The sequence below is a fragment of the Macrotis lagotis genome, chromosome X (genome assembly GCF_037893015.1).
Source record: "Macrotis lagotis isolate mMagLag1 chromosome X, bilby.v1.9.chrom.fasta, whole genome shotgun sequence".
NCBI classification, from domain to species: domain Eukaryota; kingdom Metazoa; phylum Chordata; class Mammalia; order Peramelemorphia; family Peramelidae; genus Macrotis; species Macrotis lagotis.
The window spans coordinates 170,125,990-170,143,820 of record NC_133666.1 but is presented as its reverse complement, the minus strand read 5'-3'; the positions used below and the strand labels follow the sequence as shown (position 1 = coordinate 170,143,820).

Below are 17,831 nucleotides of genomic sequence, written 5' to 3'. Positions count from 1 at the left end.
GGTGCTCTATCCACTGCACCACCTAGCTGCCCCCTGGACTCACGTTTTCATCTAAACTTATTTTTCTTTTAAACTTCCCTGTTTCTACAGGGGATAACACAATTCTTCCAGTCACTTAGGGTCACAACCTTTTGTTATTCTGGCTCCTCATCCCACATAACCAATTAAATCTTGTCATTTCTAGCACCATGATATTTCTTGTATCTGTCTTCTTCCTCTCTCTTCACACAGATTCCTTTGTAGGTCAAATCTTCATCAATTTGTAGCTAGATTTTTAGCTTTCTAATTGGTCTCCCTCCATTGTGGGTCAAAACCTCATCAACTTCTAGCCTCCTAATTGATCTCTCAAGTCTCTCTTCCTTCCAATTCATGCTCCATAAACCTAACAAAATAATTTTCTTTTTTTGAATTAATTTAATATTTTACTTTCCCCAACTATATGTAAAATCATTTTTAGCAATATATTTCTTTTATTTTTTGTAAGGCAACGGGGTTAAGTGACTTGCCCAAGGTCACACAGCTAAGTAATAAGTGTCTGAAGTCAAATTTGAACTTAGGTCCTCCTGACTACAGGGCCAGTGCTCTATCGACTGTACCACCTAGCTGCCCCTAACAATTTTTTTCCTTAAAAAAATGATGACTTTCTTTTTTTTAATTTTTATTTATTTATTTTTTAGGCTTTTGCAAGGCAAATGGGGTTAAGTGGCTTGCCCAAGGCCACACACACAGCTAGGTAATTATTAAGTGTCTGAGGTCACATTTGAACCCAGGTACTCCTGACTCCAGGGCCGGTGCTTTATCCACTGCGCCACCTAGCTGCTTCAGCATGTCTTTTTAAGACAAATAATACTTTATTATGAAGTCTTTCTTGACTTTTCCAGCTAATAGTCTCTCCCACATGCACATGTGCATACAAATATTGTAAATATATTTTTATTGATATTTTGTTTTTTATATCATCATAGATTTCCAAAGTATCCTTCCTCCTCACAGAAATCCCTCTCATATGACAAATAGTATGTTTTTAGAGAGGAAAAATTAGAAAGGGAAAAAACTTTGGAAAAAGTCGGGAAAAAACTTTGGAAAAAGTCTAGAAAAAATGTGCTAGTGTATATTCCTGCCCTGATAGACTGCAAATTCCTAAGGACAGAAGCTATATCTTTTTTGTTGATATCACTTGGAACTAGCATAATATTTGGCAGATAGTGGAGGTTTGGTAATTATTTGAAAAGAGTACCAGATTAGGCAGACAAGCTAAAAAAAATTGTGTTGTTAGCAATATTTCTTTGCTCTCAATTCTTTCTCATCACTAGAATATGTAAAATAATTGAATTTAATAATTAATCTAAATTGTTTTAACAAGTAATTGGAAGAAAAAGAAATATTATGTTAAAATAACTAATACAGGGGGCGGCTAGGTGGCGCAGTGGATAAAGCACCGGCCCTGGAGTCAGGAGTACCTGGGTTCAGATCTGGTCTCAGACACTTAATAATTACCTAGCTGTGTGGCCTTGGGGAAGCCAACTTAACCCCATTGGCCTTGCAAAAAACAAACAAACAAATAAACAAACAAATAAATAAATGAAATAAAATAACTAATTCAAAAAAAAGTTCAGTATGTTATCTAGATTCTCTTTAGGAGACAATTTGCATGACTGCCTGACCTCTTTCAACAAGAGATTGTTGAAAAATGATGCTAGAGAAGAGACATCTTGATGTTTGAAAGTGAACACACACACACAAACACACAGAACTTCTTATCTAAAATTGTTTTTAGCACCAAATTCAACTTAATCTCTTCAGTCAGTTCATAAATCAAAGGATCTCAGAATCAGAAATGTCATCTGAAGTCATCTATACCTGAACAGGAATCCCCTTTCCTGACTTAGCTTAAAGATTTCTATGTGATGAAAAACATAAAGCAAATAAAGAACTTTCTTGGTAATTTTAAGATTTCTGTGTATTTTATAATGGTTTCTCTTTGATTTATACAATAGGTTGACTCAGTGGAAAGATGATTCAAACCACTCTTTTGTCCAAGATGATCTCTTTTACACTGAATCACTCTTAAATTGTGGTGCCCAGAAACAAATATATAATATAGATGTGATCTGACTTGTGGGACTTAAGCTTTTATTCTAGAAACTGTAACATTGACCTTTTTCAGTGGTTTTATCACACTATTGTCTCATGCTGAACCCTGAATCACTGAAAGTTTCCTGATTTCTTTTTCATGAATTATTATGAAAGCACATTTCCCTAATTCTTTTACCTATACTGTTGATTTTTTAAATGTAAATAGAGAGACTAGACATTCATCCTTCATAGTGGTTTGGTTAATTTTGGTTTGTTCTTCTAGTCTGTCAAGATTATTTCATATATTTATATCTTGAACTTATTGTTATTAGCTGTTCTTTTCAGTTTTGTGGTATCTTCAGACATGCCTTCTCTGTTTTCATTCAAAATACTGGCAACACTTTTGAACAAGATAGGGATGAAGACAAAGTTCTGTAGCATGTTAGAAACATTTTTTAGTTTGGAAATTAATTTTTCCACTAATCAGAATTCTTTGGATAGGGTTGATCAACCATTTATGAATTCACTTAACACTATTTTCAGTCTATAGCTTCTTAGCTTTCACTTATCCCCCCATTCCTTAGAAGTTGGGGAAAATATAATACGCCTTGCTCCCTAGTATCACTTCTAGGCTCTCCTCTACTGCCATCTCTTGGTAATCTCTTCTTTGAAGTTCATTCAATCCATTATTTATCACTCAATCAAAATTCTGGGAGCTGTTATCTTTAATAGTCCTCTTTCCTCAATGAGTTTAGTGCCTGGTTCATGTTCTTTCAACTTATATTAGGGAACTTTAACATACATACTTATACTCCCTCAAATACTCTAGTCTTTTAATTCCTCAAATTGTTTATTTCTTATGACTACCCCCACAGAGACAGTTATACCCCAAATGTATCACTTCTATTTTATGAATTCTGAGTTTCCCTTATCTGATTGCAATCTGTGGTCATTCTACCTCTTCCTTTCAATACCAAGGTGGTGCAGGGAATAGAGCACTGGCTTTGGAGTCAGGAAGATGGGAGTTTGAATCTGGCTTCATACACTTCCTAGCTGTGTGATCTTAGGCAAGTCACTTAATCTGTTTGCCTTGCATCCAGGGCCATCTCCAGTTGTCCTGATTCATCTCTGGCTACTGGACCTAGGCTGATCACTTAGTACAGCATCCCCTCACTCAAATCCAATTCATGTACTTATCATGGCAACACCTCCCTGATGTCATGGTCTTCTTCCAGAATAAAGGACAAACATCAATCAATCAATTCCAAGCCTGTTCTTTGTTCTTACTGTGATTTCAAATTCTCTGACCCTTCAGTTCTTTTGTAGGTAATCACTGTTGCAGTAGCTACACTCTCATCTCATCCCTATCTTTTTTTTTGGAAGACAGTGGGGTTAAGTGACTTGTCCAAGGCCATATAGTTAAATAATTATTGTCTGAGACTGTATTTGAACTCAGGTCCTTCTGAATCCAGAGCTGTTGCTCTAATTCACTACCCCAAATAGTTTCCCTATGCCATCCCTATCTTGATCCCTCGTGAACTGGTTCAGTTCTACACTGTCCTCTTCTCACTTGTAACTTATGTATTATATTACCTCCATGATCAGGTATTGTTGTGGAAGAGACTGGAGTCACCAGTAAAGCTTGAGAGCTCTTGAAGGTGAAAAACTCACGACTAGCCCTGGGGTTGAAATAGCTCAGGAGTTTTGTTTCACAAACTTGCAAAGTTCACAGATTAAAACTTTTTTCCTGAAGAGACAGTTAGCTGCTAGGAAGCAGCTTGAGGACAGAGTGAATAACAAAGGTCTAGGCAAGGTGCCTGAGGGAAAGAGTGAAAGGAAAGCAGCTAGGAGAGCTGGCTGGGCTGAGACTCCAGTGAGTCTTATACTGAGAGGGGAGTTTAGGCCAGATTTTTATAGTTTTTGCCCACTTCCTGGGCAGAATTTGAGCAAAGTGGGAAATCCTTCCCCTTCTGCAAGACAGAGGTTGGTAAAGACTGGAAACTGGAGAAGCAGGTCGGGGGAGATGAGCTAAGGATACTCTTATCTTGGTGAATTTACATTTAACAATGGAGTTACATTGAGCAATAGGAGGCAGTTCACATCTGGGGGCATCTAGGTGGTGCTGTGGAGAGAGCACTGACCTTGGATTCAGAAGATTGGAAGTTGGAATCCAACCTCAAACACTTGAGTCTAGCTGTGTGACCTTGGGTAAGTCACTTAACCCTGATTGCCTCATATCCAGAGCCATCTCCAGTTATCCTGATTCATACCTGGTCACTGGACCCAGATGACTCTGGAGGAGAAAGTGAGGCCAGTGACTTAGTACAGCCCTCCCCTTCACTAAAATCCAGTTCATGTGCTTCAAAAATGAAGGACAAACATTATTAGGGCCCATGCTGCTGAAGGGAGCCCTCAGAAAACACAGGCATAAATAACATTTTCTTAATATTAAAACTAGTACCACTGTTCATACCATAGGATCAATCTATCATTGACCCTGTTTCACTTCAGCCTTATATTATGCCTCTAATACATTGCCTTCATATCTAACTCATATGTAGCTAGATAAACTGAAAACAAACAAACCTCTCCTTCCATCAAAATTTCCTTATTACTAGAAAGAGCACTGTCTTTGCATTCAACTAGGCTCACAGTTTAGTGGTTATTCTCGACTCTCCACTCAATTCCACGCATCCCCATCCCCATATCCAATCTGTTGTCAAGCTATGTCAATTCTGCTTTCATAATTTTTCACTCTGTTTTAGAAATCCTTCTTTTCTGTGACACTGCTACTATCCAGATGTAGCCCCTCATCATCTCTTGCCTGGATTCTAACAGTAACCTTTTGGTTGGTCCCTTAACTCAAGTCTCTTCCTATTCCATTCCATCCTTCACCCCGCCACTGTCAAGTTAATCTTAAAGCCCAGGTCTGATCACATCACACTCTGATCCTCCCCACCTCCCCCAATAAATTCTAGTGGCTCCCTAGCATCACCAGAATCAGATATATATAATTCTCTGTTTATTGTTCAAAGTGTGAGGCATGTAGGGTGTTTGGTTTTCACAGAATGTAAGAGGAAATTGTTACTTTAAATATATATATATGTGTATATAATTATACATATATACATATATATGTATATATGCTTTACAAAGACTGGGGTCTGCCTTTGGCTATTGGTGTCTACTGCAGCTATGTGAGTGTAAGACAAAAGAATTGACCCCTATCTAATCAGATCTGAAATTAGAACTACTCCATCTGGTTCCAAGTTGACCTAGAGTCCTTTCCCTTTACAAGTAAATTGCATATAAGACTAGACATTGTCATATTGCACTGCCTTTCTTTCTAGGAGAAATGACCCTCCTCTGCAGATAAGTTTATTAATAAAAGCTATTTTAATTACTTTAAGTATTTAATTTTATGAGCCATTTATGACAAAAGTCCTTCCTAACCCATCCCCCCCTTACTTTTCCAGTCTTCTTACCCATTGCTCCCTACCATGTATTCTGTAATTCAGTTACACTGACCTCTTTGAGATTCTTTCTGAAAGACACGATGAGCATTTTTACTGACTGTCCCTCATGCTTGCAATTTTCTCTTATTTCTTAGAAACCAGGAGGGACGGGATTTCAGGGTAGCCTGGAGGGATTTTCATGAACTGATGCTGAATGAGATGAGCAGAACCAGAAAAACACTGTACACCCTAACAGCAACATGGAAGTGATGTTCAACCTTGAAGGACTTGCTCATTCCATTAGTGCAACAATTGGGAACAATTTTGGGCTGTCTGCAAAGGAGAATGCCATCTGTATCCAGATAAGGAGCTATGGAGTTTGAATAAAGTGCAAGGACTATTCCCTTTAACTTAGGAAAAAACAGATATCTTATTGTCTGATCTTGTTACCTCTTAGACTTCTCTACTTTAAGGATATGATTTCTCTCTCATCACACCCAATTTGGATCAATGTACAACATGGAAACAAAGTAAAGACTGGCAGAGTGCTTTCCATGGGGGGGGGGGATGAGGGGAGGGAAGCAAGATTGGGGGGGGGGGAATTGTAAAACTCAGATAATATCTTTAATAAAAATAAATTAAAAAAAAGAAACCAAGTATAGGCCAATTAAGTTAATAGCAGTGTTAGGAGGCACATTAGGAAAAATAATTTAAATCCCTGACTTCTGCTCTCTGGGAAAGTGTTGAATTTGCATTGTATTCTTTACATTCTTCTTGAAGTTGCCTGGAATCTGTGACACAAGAGAAGGCTTGAAGGACCCTTGGAAAGAGGACTAACAGATACAGAGTTTGCCAGAGACTTCCCATTTTCAATTTGGTGATAATTTTCTCAAGGTTTCCTCAAATAAATGCAAATCTGTTGTCTTGACTTCCTCTAAGGAGATTATTTTGGAACATTTGCAAATGTACTTTGGCTCATTATTGATGCCTTGGGGGTGAATTTGCTATCACAGATGCAGACAAGATACACTGAGAAGAGTTGCTACCTGAAATTTATGGATATTTCATGAAATATGCTGACTATTTGGTGACTAAAGAAATAGACTAAACCCCACATGAATTCTCTTCCCTTCAGGTTATACATGGAAATATTCTATATAATTTTGCAAAGCAAAAGAGATTATGGTAAGAAATGGAGATTGCTCATTTAGTAGAGATCTTCAGACAATGGATAACTGACAATCTGTTGGTTAAGTTGTGAGGATTCTTTGGGAAATATGGATTGGATAAGAAAGCTTTTAAGGCCTCTTCTAACTGAAAAATAAATGAACTATAAAACAAAAAAAAAATTTCTCTTATTTCATCTCTCCAGCTGGCTTTCTTGACTTCCTTCGTCTCAGCTAAAATCTCACCTTCTACAAGACATCTTTCCTCTGAGCTGGTTTTCTCTGTGAGGTGTCATCCTACCCTCTTTATTTAGGTTTATGTATAGTTGTTTTCATGTTTTCTCAGTGAGTTCCTTAAGAGCTAGGACTATCTTTTGCCTTTCTTGTTTCCCTAGAATTTGACACATTATCTCACACAGATGATTGGTATGTAGTAAGTGCTTAAGGAGTATTTATTAACTGATTGATTCAGCAGGAATAACATGAGAAACTTTCTCTAATATCTTTCAGAAATTCAGCTCTTCTTATTTTAGGATTTCCCATATCTATTGGCTTGTTATAATTTCTTGGCTCCTTGCTTCTGTATCATACTAACCCTGTGTTATAAATGAATGAAAAGAAAAACCTGCTAGAGTGAGAGAAAATTGTACATTTTATTCACAAACCTTGCAAGATACAGGTACCTCAAGGGAGGCACTCCTTAGTCTCGGGAGTCAGGTAATTTATTGTCCTCAGAAACTCTTTCCCCTCCCTCTTGGATGTTCATAGGCTCTCAGAGTTTGAGTTACAATCTAAAAGGTCCACCCCTAATATGATCCCCCCCACATCATATGAGGCATGTTATGCTAATGAGCCCCAATCATCACAGGGGGTGTGTGGGTTAATATTCAATTACCTAATTGTGCAAACTCAGTAGCATTAGGTCAAGATCTCTAGGTCACTCTTGACTGGTTGAGAACCTGTTTGAGGTTTGGTATCCCTGGAATGGGATTAGGAAAACTCTTTCAGTCTTGTGATTGGCTGGGCCATTCCCCCTTTGTAATGGATTCCCTAAGGCTTCCCTGCACATCCTGTGAAGACCAACACCCTACATTTCTCACAGCTTGGTACCTAAAACTATTAAATAAAACTTGTATATTGAGTTATGACCCAGGTACTAGGATTAGTCTAAACTCAACATACGGTGTGAGAATATAAGGACCACTATAACATTCTCTTATTGGTTCAACACTTAATCAAACTTTTTCCTGGTATTGCTTGGATCTTAGTTCCCTAATTTCTGAGTTCAAGCCTTAAAGTTCTGTTCCCAGTAATAGTTTTGATTCTCTGTACTCTGGTTACTCTATTACTGGGTTGCTGTTTTCTCTTGTAGTCCTAGGTATTTAAGTGACATATTGCCATGAAGTCAAACTCAAACAGAAACAGGAGATAACTAAATAGTATATGCTTATAGAGGCTGCATATTGACTTATCAAGCCCCACTTGGTCATTGTTTAGGACCTAACTGACTCAAAGTGAATGTAAATAGTAATTTGTTTCTGATTTGGTGAGAAAAACTGAGGGTCTTTTCTCCCAGATATGGATCAAGATGCCTGGAGATGGCTGCATGGAGTGGGAGACTCTGGCCTTTTTAAGTTAAAATCTTTAACAGGTCTCAGTCTGAAGAGGCAACACTCATTCAATGAAAAGATTATGTAAGAAAAAAATGAAGCAAAGAATAGCCCATTTTATCCATTTCTCCCCCCCCCCCAAAAAAATCAGGGATGCCCTTACTTGACTGCTGCGACAGTAAGATGAGTCAGTGATTGAGGGGTTTTTAGACTCTTGGAGTCTCTTTCCACAAAATGAACTGGAACCAGGAAAGGAATATCTATGCTACAAGGCATGGTCCCTCCAAGCCAATCCATTTACATTATGTTTATGAATGACAATAATTCTCAGGAGCTAATTGTATCATACTAGTAAAACAGGGAAGAATGGCTACCAGACTGGAAAAGATTGGGAATTAATTTAAAAAAAGAGAGAGAGATGAGAGTGAATACTTCCAATCTAGATCATTGAGATTTCCTTAGAGGAATGGCAAAATTCTAGTTGCAAATTGGAGTTGCAAACCTGTCTCCAAAGGCTTGCCTTCACCTAAAGCTTAATACTTGTCAGAATTAATTTGCCGTCTCCTAAACAATGATTGTTTTCCACAACATTTCTATCCTTGTCTCTTTTGCTGCTCATCTTTCAAAAAGTACTGGTTCTAAAAGGACAAATTTGTCATGCAGCCTTAGCTCAGTTAGTTTCCCTTGCAAGCTTGTTGGATGCCTTCTCAATAAAGGGGAAGGAGAAAGAAGGTGGGAGAGAAAGGAAGAAGGAGGAGGAGAAAGAGGAGAATAAGAAGGAGATGGAGAAGGTTAATTTTCTTACATGTAATTAGAAAAAAATAAAATATTGAAATTAAGGGAAAAAAGGGGGGGGGAGGGTGGAACACCAGATTCCAGCAATCAGGTGTAACTAGAAGTTTGGAGGTTTCACTGATGCCAGTAGAGGGAAGCAGAGGGCTAATTGAGACATGCACTGGTTTTGGTTATTTTGCCAGTTAAGAGCTTGAGAATACATTGGAGGAAACAAGAAACATGAATTACCAGAGGTGCTAGATATCATGGTGGATAAAGCATTAAAGTTGATGTCAAGAAGGTCAGTTCAAATTCTTCCTTAGATACTAGTTGCAAGAGAATGTTTTAAAGAAACTTTGTAAACCTTAAAACACTATTTAAGTGCTATTAATAATTATTATTGCCATAAATTTAGAACTGGAAGATATTTAGTTGTTGTTCAGTTGTTTCATTTGTATCTGACTCTTCGTGATCCCATTTGGGGTTTTCTTATTTTTTTTGTTTGTTTTTTGCAAGGCAATGGGGTTAAGTGACTTGCCCAAGGTTACATAGGTAATTATTGTCTAAGGTTGATTTGAACTTAGATAAATCGAGGCTCTATACTATGCCACCTAGTTGCCCCAATTTGTTTTTTTTAATCATAGTTTGTCACAAAGAAACATCAACAACAACAAAAATTATATATATATATATATATGTACATATATATAAAACACTTTTTTTGAAGTTCATCTATTTTAATTTTTTAGCATTTATCCAAATACATATGTATATTAAGTTCCTTCTACCCTTCCTTCCCACCCAACAGTCAAGTTAACATTGTACATACATATTTTTGATAAGCATATTTACAGATTAGTCATTTTCAGTATGAGGAATTAGGATTAAGGGAAAGAGATACATAGGACATAATTTTTATAAAGTGTTCAGCAGATTATGAAGGGTTGTTTTTTGCTTTTGCTTTTGTTTTTGTTTTGTTTTTCTTCCCCTGGTTGGGGATGACATTATCCATAAGTGGTTTAATGTGGTTGTCCTAGCTCTCTGAACTTCTGAGAAGAGCTGCCTCATCAAGTTCATCTCAAAAGTATTGTTGTTAATGTATGGATTGTTCTGTTGGTTCTGCTCCCTTTGCTCAACATCAGATCCTGTAAATCATTCCATGCTTCTCTAGAGTCTGACCATTTCTTTTTTTTATTAAAACTTATTTATTTTGAATTCTACAATTTTTCCTTTAACCTCACTTCCCTCCCCCAACCTCCCACAGAAGGCAATCTGTCAGTCTTTACATTGTTTCTATGGTATACATTGACCTAAGTTGAATGTGATAAGAGAAAGATCATATCCTTAAGGAGGAAAAAATAAAGTATGAGATAGCAAAATTACATAAGAAGATATCATTTTTTAAAAATGAAAGTTAACAGTCTTTGGTCTTTGTTCAAACTCCATAATTCTTTCCCTGGATACAGATAGTATTCTCCATGGCAGATAGCCCCAAAATGTGCCTGATTGTTGCCCTGGTGTAATAAGCAAATCCATCAAGGTTGATCATCAACCCCATGTTGCTGTTAGGGTGTACAATGTTCTTCTGGTTCTGCTCATCTCACTCAGCATCAGTTCATGCAAATCCTTCCAGGCTTCCCTGAATTCCCATCCCTCCTGGTTTCTAATACAACAATAATGTTCCATGACATACATATACCACAGTTTGCTAAGTCATTCCCCAATTAAAGGACATTTACTTGATTTCCAATTCTTTGCCACCACAAACAGGGCTACTATGAATATTTCTGTACAAGTAATGTTTTTACCCTTTTTCATCATCTCTTTAGGGTATAGACCCTGTAGTGGCATTGCTAGATCAAAGGGTATACACATTTTTGTTGCCCTTTGGGCATAATTACAAATCCTCTCCAGAAAGGTTGGATGAGTTCACAGCTCCACCAACAATGTATTAGTGCCCCAGATTTCCCATATCCCTTCCAACATTGATCATTGTCCTTTCTGGTCATATTGGCCAGTCTGAGAGGTGTGAGGTGGTACCTCAGTGACACTTTAATTTGCATTTCTCTTATAAGTAGTGATTTAAAGCAATTTTTCATATGACTATGGATCACTTTGATTTCCTCATCTATAAATTGCCTTTGCATATCCTTTGACCATTTCTCAATTGGGAAATGGTTTGTTTTTTTTTTAAATTTGACTCAATTCTCTGTATATTTTAGAAATGAATTCTTTTGTCAGAAATAGTAGTAAAAATTGTTTTCCTATTTACTACATTTCTTTTGATGTTAGTTACAGTGGTTTTGTCTGTGCAAAAGCTTTTTAATTTAATGTAATCAAAATTATCTAGTTTATTTTTAATGATGTTCTCCACCTCTTCCTTGGTCATAAAATGCTTCCTTTTTCCATGGATCTTACAGGTAAACTATTCCTTGGTTTCCTAGTTTTTATGATTTCTTTTGGATATAGACCTATAATTGGAATTGCTGGGTCAAAGAGAATGAACATTTTTATTGCTCTTTGGGCATAGTTCTGCATTGCTCTCCAGAATGCTTGGATCTGTTCTCAACTCCACCATACATGCATTAATGTCCCAATCCTCCCAAAAATCTCCAATATTGATCATTTTCCTTTTTTCTTATCTTAGTCAATCTGATAGGTGTGATTATATATAGCTTTAATTTCTTCATTTGAAAACTGTCTTCATATCCTTTGACCATTTCTCAATTGGGGAATGACTTGTAGCCTTATAAATTTGATGCAATTCTCTCTATATATTTTAGAAATGAGACCTTTATCAAAACTCCTAGTTGTAAAGATTGTTTTGCAGTTTTCTGCTGTCCTAATTTTGGCAGCATTGATTTTATTAGTGCAAAATCTTTTTAATTTATTATACTCAGGGTTGGTGCTGTCCCTCTGGAGCTTGCCAACAGGGCTGGGGGGAGAGTTCTGGTGCAGGAGAGCTCTCCCTGGGCACCTCTGGTCTGAGGAACTCAGAGTCCATGCCTCCATTACAGCTGAGGCCTCTTCCTGGAACAAACAATTACAGATTACTTCTGCCTCAGGCCCAGGTGTGTGAGCAGAAGAACTAGTCTAGCTGGTGAATGACCTCAGGCCAGGGTAAAGAGCATCATTGACTGAAGGTAAAAGAATTCAATAGCTCCAACTCCTCCCTTCAAGCAAAGGGAGAAGGCCTCAATCAAGGTCACAGACACTCCAGAGAAAGCAACCAGCACCTCCTACTGGCCAGCCAGAGGAACTGCACTCAGTGAGTAAAGCCTTTAGCCATCCCAAGCCCTGGGAACCAGCCCCTCCCCAACTCAGGTCTTAGCAAAATGAAGAAGGGTCAGCAGAAAGGTGAATCCATAGAAAAATTCTTGGAAGGGAAAGACCCTAACTCAGAAAGACCTAGAACCTCTGAGGAGAATACAATCTGGTCTTCATCACAGAAGTACTTCCTTGAAGAAATAAGGAAGGAGCTTAAAAATCAACTGGAAAATTTGGGAGAGACAATACCGTGCAACAAGAAAACAAATTCTTAGAAAGTACAATTGGACAAATACAAAAGGAGAATAAATCTCTCAGATCCTCAATTGGGCAAATGCAAAAAGAAAATAATTCTCTCAAAACCTCAATTTGTCAAACAGAAAGCTCTTTCAAAAGTAGAACAGACCAATTGGAAAAGGAGTTGCAAAAGGTTAATGAAGAAAACTCCTCCCTAAAAAAAAGAATGGAGTCTGCAGAAACTAATGTCTCCATGAGACAGCAAGAGCCAGTTAAACAAAAATAAAAAAATAGAAAAATAGAAGAAAATGTAAAATACCTCATCAACAAAACCACTGACCTCGAGAATAGATCGAGGAGGGGCAACCTGAGAATTATAGGCCTTCCTGAAAGCATTGAAGAGAAAAAAAGCCTGGACTTAATATTACAGGATCTAGTGATGGAAAACTGCCCTGATATCATGGAACCAGAGGGCAAAGTAGTTATTGAAAGAATACATCGATCCCCTCCAGAAAAAGATCTTAAAATGAAAACACCAAGGAATGTTGTGGCCAAATTCCAGAACTATCAGATAAAAGAGAAAATCCTGCAAGCAGCCAGAAAGAAACAATTTAAATATCAAGGAGCCACAGTAAGGATCATGCAGGACTTGGCTGCATCAACATTAAGGGATCCAAGGGCCTGGAACAAGATATTTCAAAGAGCAAGGGAGCTTGGAATGCAGTCAAGAATCTACTATTCTGCAAAGTTGAGCCTTCTCTTCCAGGGAAAAAGATGGATATTTAAAGAAATGGAAGAATTCCAAAAATTCTTGATGAAAAGACCAGAGCTAAATAGAAAATTTGGACATCAAACAGGAGGTTCAAGAGACACATGAAAAGGTTAAAAAAAGGGGCAGTTAGGTGGTGCAATTGATAAAGCACCAGCCCTGGAGTCAAGAGTACCTGGGTTCAAATCCTGTCTCAGACACTTGATAATTACCTAGCTGTGTGGCCTTGGGCAAGTCACTTAACCCCATTTGCCTTGCAAAATCCTAAAAAAAAAAGGTAAAAAAAAAAAGGATGGTAAAAGGAAAAAACTGCTATCCAGTAAGTTTAAACTGACTATATCCCTGCATGGGGAAAAAGATTCTCATAAATCTTGAGAACTATAACTCTAACAGAGAGAAAATACCCAGCCAGAAATGATGGACATTCATGTTCTATCCATGAGACTGCTATCTAAAGAGATGTAACTGGCTTTAACTCCACTTGAGAGAAAGACTCTAATAACTCTCAAGAATTTTAACTCTAGGGGAGGCTAGGTGGCATAGTGGATAAAGCACCGGCCCTGGAGTCAGGAGTACCTGGGTTCAAATCCAGTCTCAGATACTTAATTACCTAGTTGTGTGGCCTTGAGCAAGCCACTTAACCCTGTTTGCCTTGCAAAAAAAAAAACCTAAAAAAAAGAATTTTAACTCTGTTAGATAGAATATACTTAACTAGAAATGACAGAGACTCAGAATTTTCTATGACTCAGATAGAATGATCTAAAAAACACTACCTCCTTAAAAAGGGGGACAGGAAAGAGAGGAGGTACAAAATACCTATGGTAATAGAGGGGAAGAAGGGAGCAGATAAGAAACACCTGAATCTTCTTCTCATCAGACTTGGCTGAAAGTCAACCTACATATACTCAGTTAACTTATAAAACATCTATCCTTTCAAGTATTAAAAGGGGAAAGGGGGAGGGGGATGAAGAAAGGGAAGGGGAGTGGGGAAAAAAGGGGGAACTAACAAAAGGAAGGGAAGGGAAAAGGGGAAAAGGGAAAGGGGAAAGAAAGGGGAGGGGTGATATAGAAGGGCAAACACACTGAAGGGGGTGGTATTCAGAAACAAAGTACTGAGGAATATGGATAAGGGGGAAAGGGGGAAATACAAACAGAGGGAAGATAGCACAGAGGGCAATAAAGAATTAGTAATCATAACTTTGAATGTGAATGGGATGAACTCTCCCTTAAAATGTAAGCAAATAGCAGAATGGATTAAAAACCAGAATCCTACAATATGCTGTTTACAAGAAACTCATTTGAAGCAGAGAGATACATATAGAGTAAAGGTAAAAGGTTGGAGCAAAATATATTTTGCTTCAGCTGAATTAAAAAAAAGCAGGGGTAGCAATCCTTATCTCAGACAAAGCAGCAGCAAAAATAGATAGCCTTAAAAGAGATAAGGAAAGAAACTTTATCCTCCTAAAAGGTACCATAGACAATAAAGTTATTTCAACACTGAATATATATGCACCCAGTGGGACAGCATCCAAATTCTTAGAGGAGAAGCTGAAAGAACTACAGAAAGACATAGACAGCAAAACTCTACTAGTGGGAGACTTCAACCTCTCACTCTCAGATCTAGATAAATCAAATAAAAAAATAAACAAGAAAGAAGTTAAGGAGGTAAATAGATTGTTAGAAAAATTAAATATGGTAGACTTATGGAGGAAACTGAATGGGGATAGAAAGTAATATACTTTTTTCTCTGCAGTACATGGAACTTATACAAAAATTGACCATGTACAAGGACATAAAAACCTAATGATCAACTGCAGAAAGGCAGAAATAGTGAATACGTCTTTCTCAGATCATAATTCAATAAAAGTCATATGCAATATTGGGCCAAGGTGATATAGACCCAGAACAAATTGGAAACTGAATAACCTCATTTTAAAAAATGAGTGGACCAAAAAACAAATTATAGAAAGAATTAATCATTTTATCCTAGAAAATGATAATAATGAAACAAAATACCAAAACCCATGGGATTCATTCAAAGCAACTCTCAGGGGATATATTTATAGCTCTAAAGGCTTACATGAATAAATTGGAGAAAGAGGAAATCAATGAACTAAACATGCAACTAAAAAAATTAGAGAAAGAACAAATCAAAAATCCCCAATTAAATACCAAATTAGAAATTCTAAAAATTAAAGGAGAACTTAATAAAAGCAAAAGCAAAAAACTATTGAATTAATAAATAAAACCCAAAGTTGGTATTATGAAAAAACCAATAAAATTGATAAACCTCTGGTCAAATTGATTGAAAAAAAGAAAGAAGAAAAACCAAATTGCTAGTATCATAAATGAAAAAGGTGAACTCACCACCAATGAGGAGGAAATTAAAGTAATAATTCAAAATTATTTTGCCCAACTCTATGCCAATAAATTTGATAATCTAAGTGAAATGGATGAATATTTACAAAAATATAAGTTGCCCAGGTTAAATGAAGATGAGATTAAATACCTAAACAACCCTATCTCAGAAAAAGAAATTCAACAAGCCATTATTGAACTCCCTAAAAAAAAATCTCCAGGGCCTGATGGATTCACAAGTGAATTCTACCAAACATTTAAGGAACAATTGGTTCCAATCCTATATAAACTCTTTGGAAAAATAGGGAAAGATGGAGCTCTGTCTAACTCTTTCTATGAATCCAATATGGTACTGTTATCTAAACCAGGAAGAGTTAAAACAGAGAAAGAAAATTATAGACCTATTTCCCTGATGAACATAGATGCAAAAATCCTAAATAAAATCTTAGCAAAATGATTACAACAAGTCATCACTAGGATAATACATTATGATCAAGTAGGATTTATTCCAGGAATGCAGGGTTGGTTCAATATTAGGAAAACTGTTCATATACTAAATTATATCAACAACAAACCTATCAGAAACCATATGATCATATCAATAGATGCTGAAAAAGCTTTTGGCAAAATACAGCATCCATTCCTATTAAAAACACTAGAGATTCAGTGCAGCAGCAGCCCTTTTTCTCCTCCGGTGCGGTCAGCAACAACCTCCGACTCCCCAGTAACCATGTCGAAGGGACCCGCAGTTGGCATTGATCTCGGCACCACTTACTCCTGTGTGGGAGTTTTCCAACATGGGAAAGTGGAGATCATTGCCAATGACCAAGGAAACAGGACCACCCCAAGCTACGTTGCCTTCACTGACACAGGACATTTAATCGGTGATGCAGCAAAGAATCAAGTTGCAATGAACCCCACCAACACGATGTTTGATGCCAAACGTCTGATTGGTTGAAGATTCGATGATGCAGTTGTGCAGTCAGACATGAAGCATTGGCCTTTCATGGTGGTGAATGATGCAGGCAGACCTAAGGTCCAAGTGGAGTATAAAGGGGAGACCAAAAGTTTCTACCCAGAAGAAGTATCTTCAATGGTCTTGACTAAGATGAAAGAAATTGCTGAAGCTTACCTTGGGAAGACTGTCACGAATGCTGTGGTCACAGTACCTGCCTATTTCAACAATTCCCAATGTCAGGCCACCAAAGATGCTGGAACCATCACTGGTCTCAATGTGCTCCATATCATCAATGAGCCAACTGCTGCTGCTATTGCTTATGGCTTAGACAAAAAAGTTGGTACTGAGAGAAATGTGTTGATCTTTGACCTTGGAGGTGGTACTTTCCATGTCTCCATTCTTACCATTGAAGATGGAATCTTTGAGGTCAAGTCCACAGCTGGGGACACCTACTTGGGTGGAGAGGACTTTGAAAAACACTAGAGATTGTAGGAATAAATGGACTGTTCCTTAAAATAATTAGCAGTATCTATTTGAAACCATCAACAAGCATGATATTCAATGGGGAGAGCTGGAGGCATTCCCAATAAGATCAGGGGTGAAATAAGGGTGCTCATTATCACCACTACTATTCAATACTATATTAGAAATGTTAGCATCAGCAATTAGAGAAGAAAAAGAAATTGAAGGAATTAGAATTGGGAAGGAGGAGAGAAAACTCTCACTCTTTGCAGATGACATGATGGTCTACCTAGAGAATCCCAAGAAATCATCCAAAAAACTACTGGAAACAATTAGCAATTTTTGCAAATTTGAAGGTTATAAAATAAACCCTCATAAATCCTCAACTTTTCTATATATGTCTAGCAAGAAACAGCAGGAAGAGCTAGAAAGAAAAATCCCATTCAAAGTAACCTCAGACAGTATAAAATATTTGGGAGTCTATTCGTCAAGACAGACTCAGAATCTTTTTGAAAACAATTATAAAATACTTCTCACACAAATTAAATCAGATTTAAATAACTGGGCAAATATCAACTGCTCATGGATAAGTAGAACTAATATAATAAAAATGACGATTCTACCAAAACTAAACTATCTGTTTAGTGCCCTAGCAATCAAAATTCCAAAAAATTACTTTAATGAGTTAGAAAAATTGTA

The 17,831-nt window shown here is 37.2% G+C and overlaps 1 pseudogene; it reads left to right on the top strand.

Moving 5' to 3' along the window:
* Nucleotides 1-16,389: 16,389 nt before the first annotated feature.
* Nucleotides 16,390-17,153, top strand: LOC141498891 (heat shock cognate 71 kDa protein pseudogene; annotated as a pseudogene).
* The last annotated feature ends 678 nt before the right edge of the window (nt 17,154-17,831 follow it).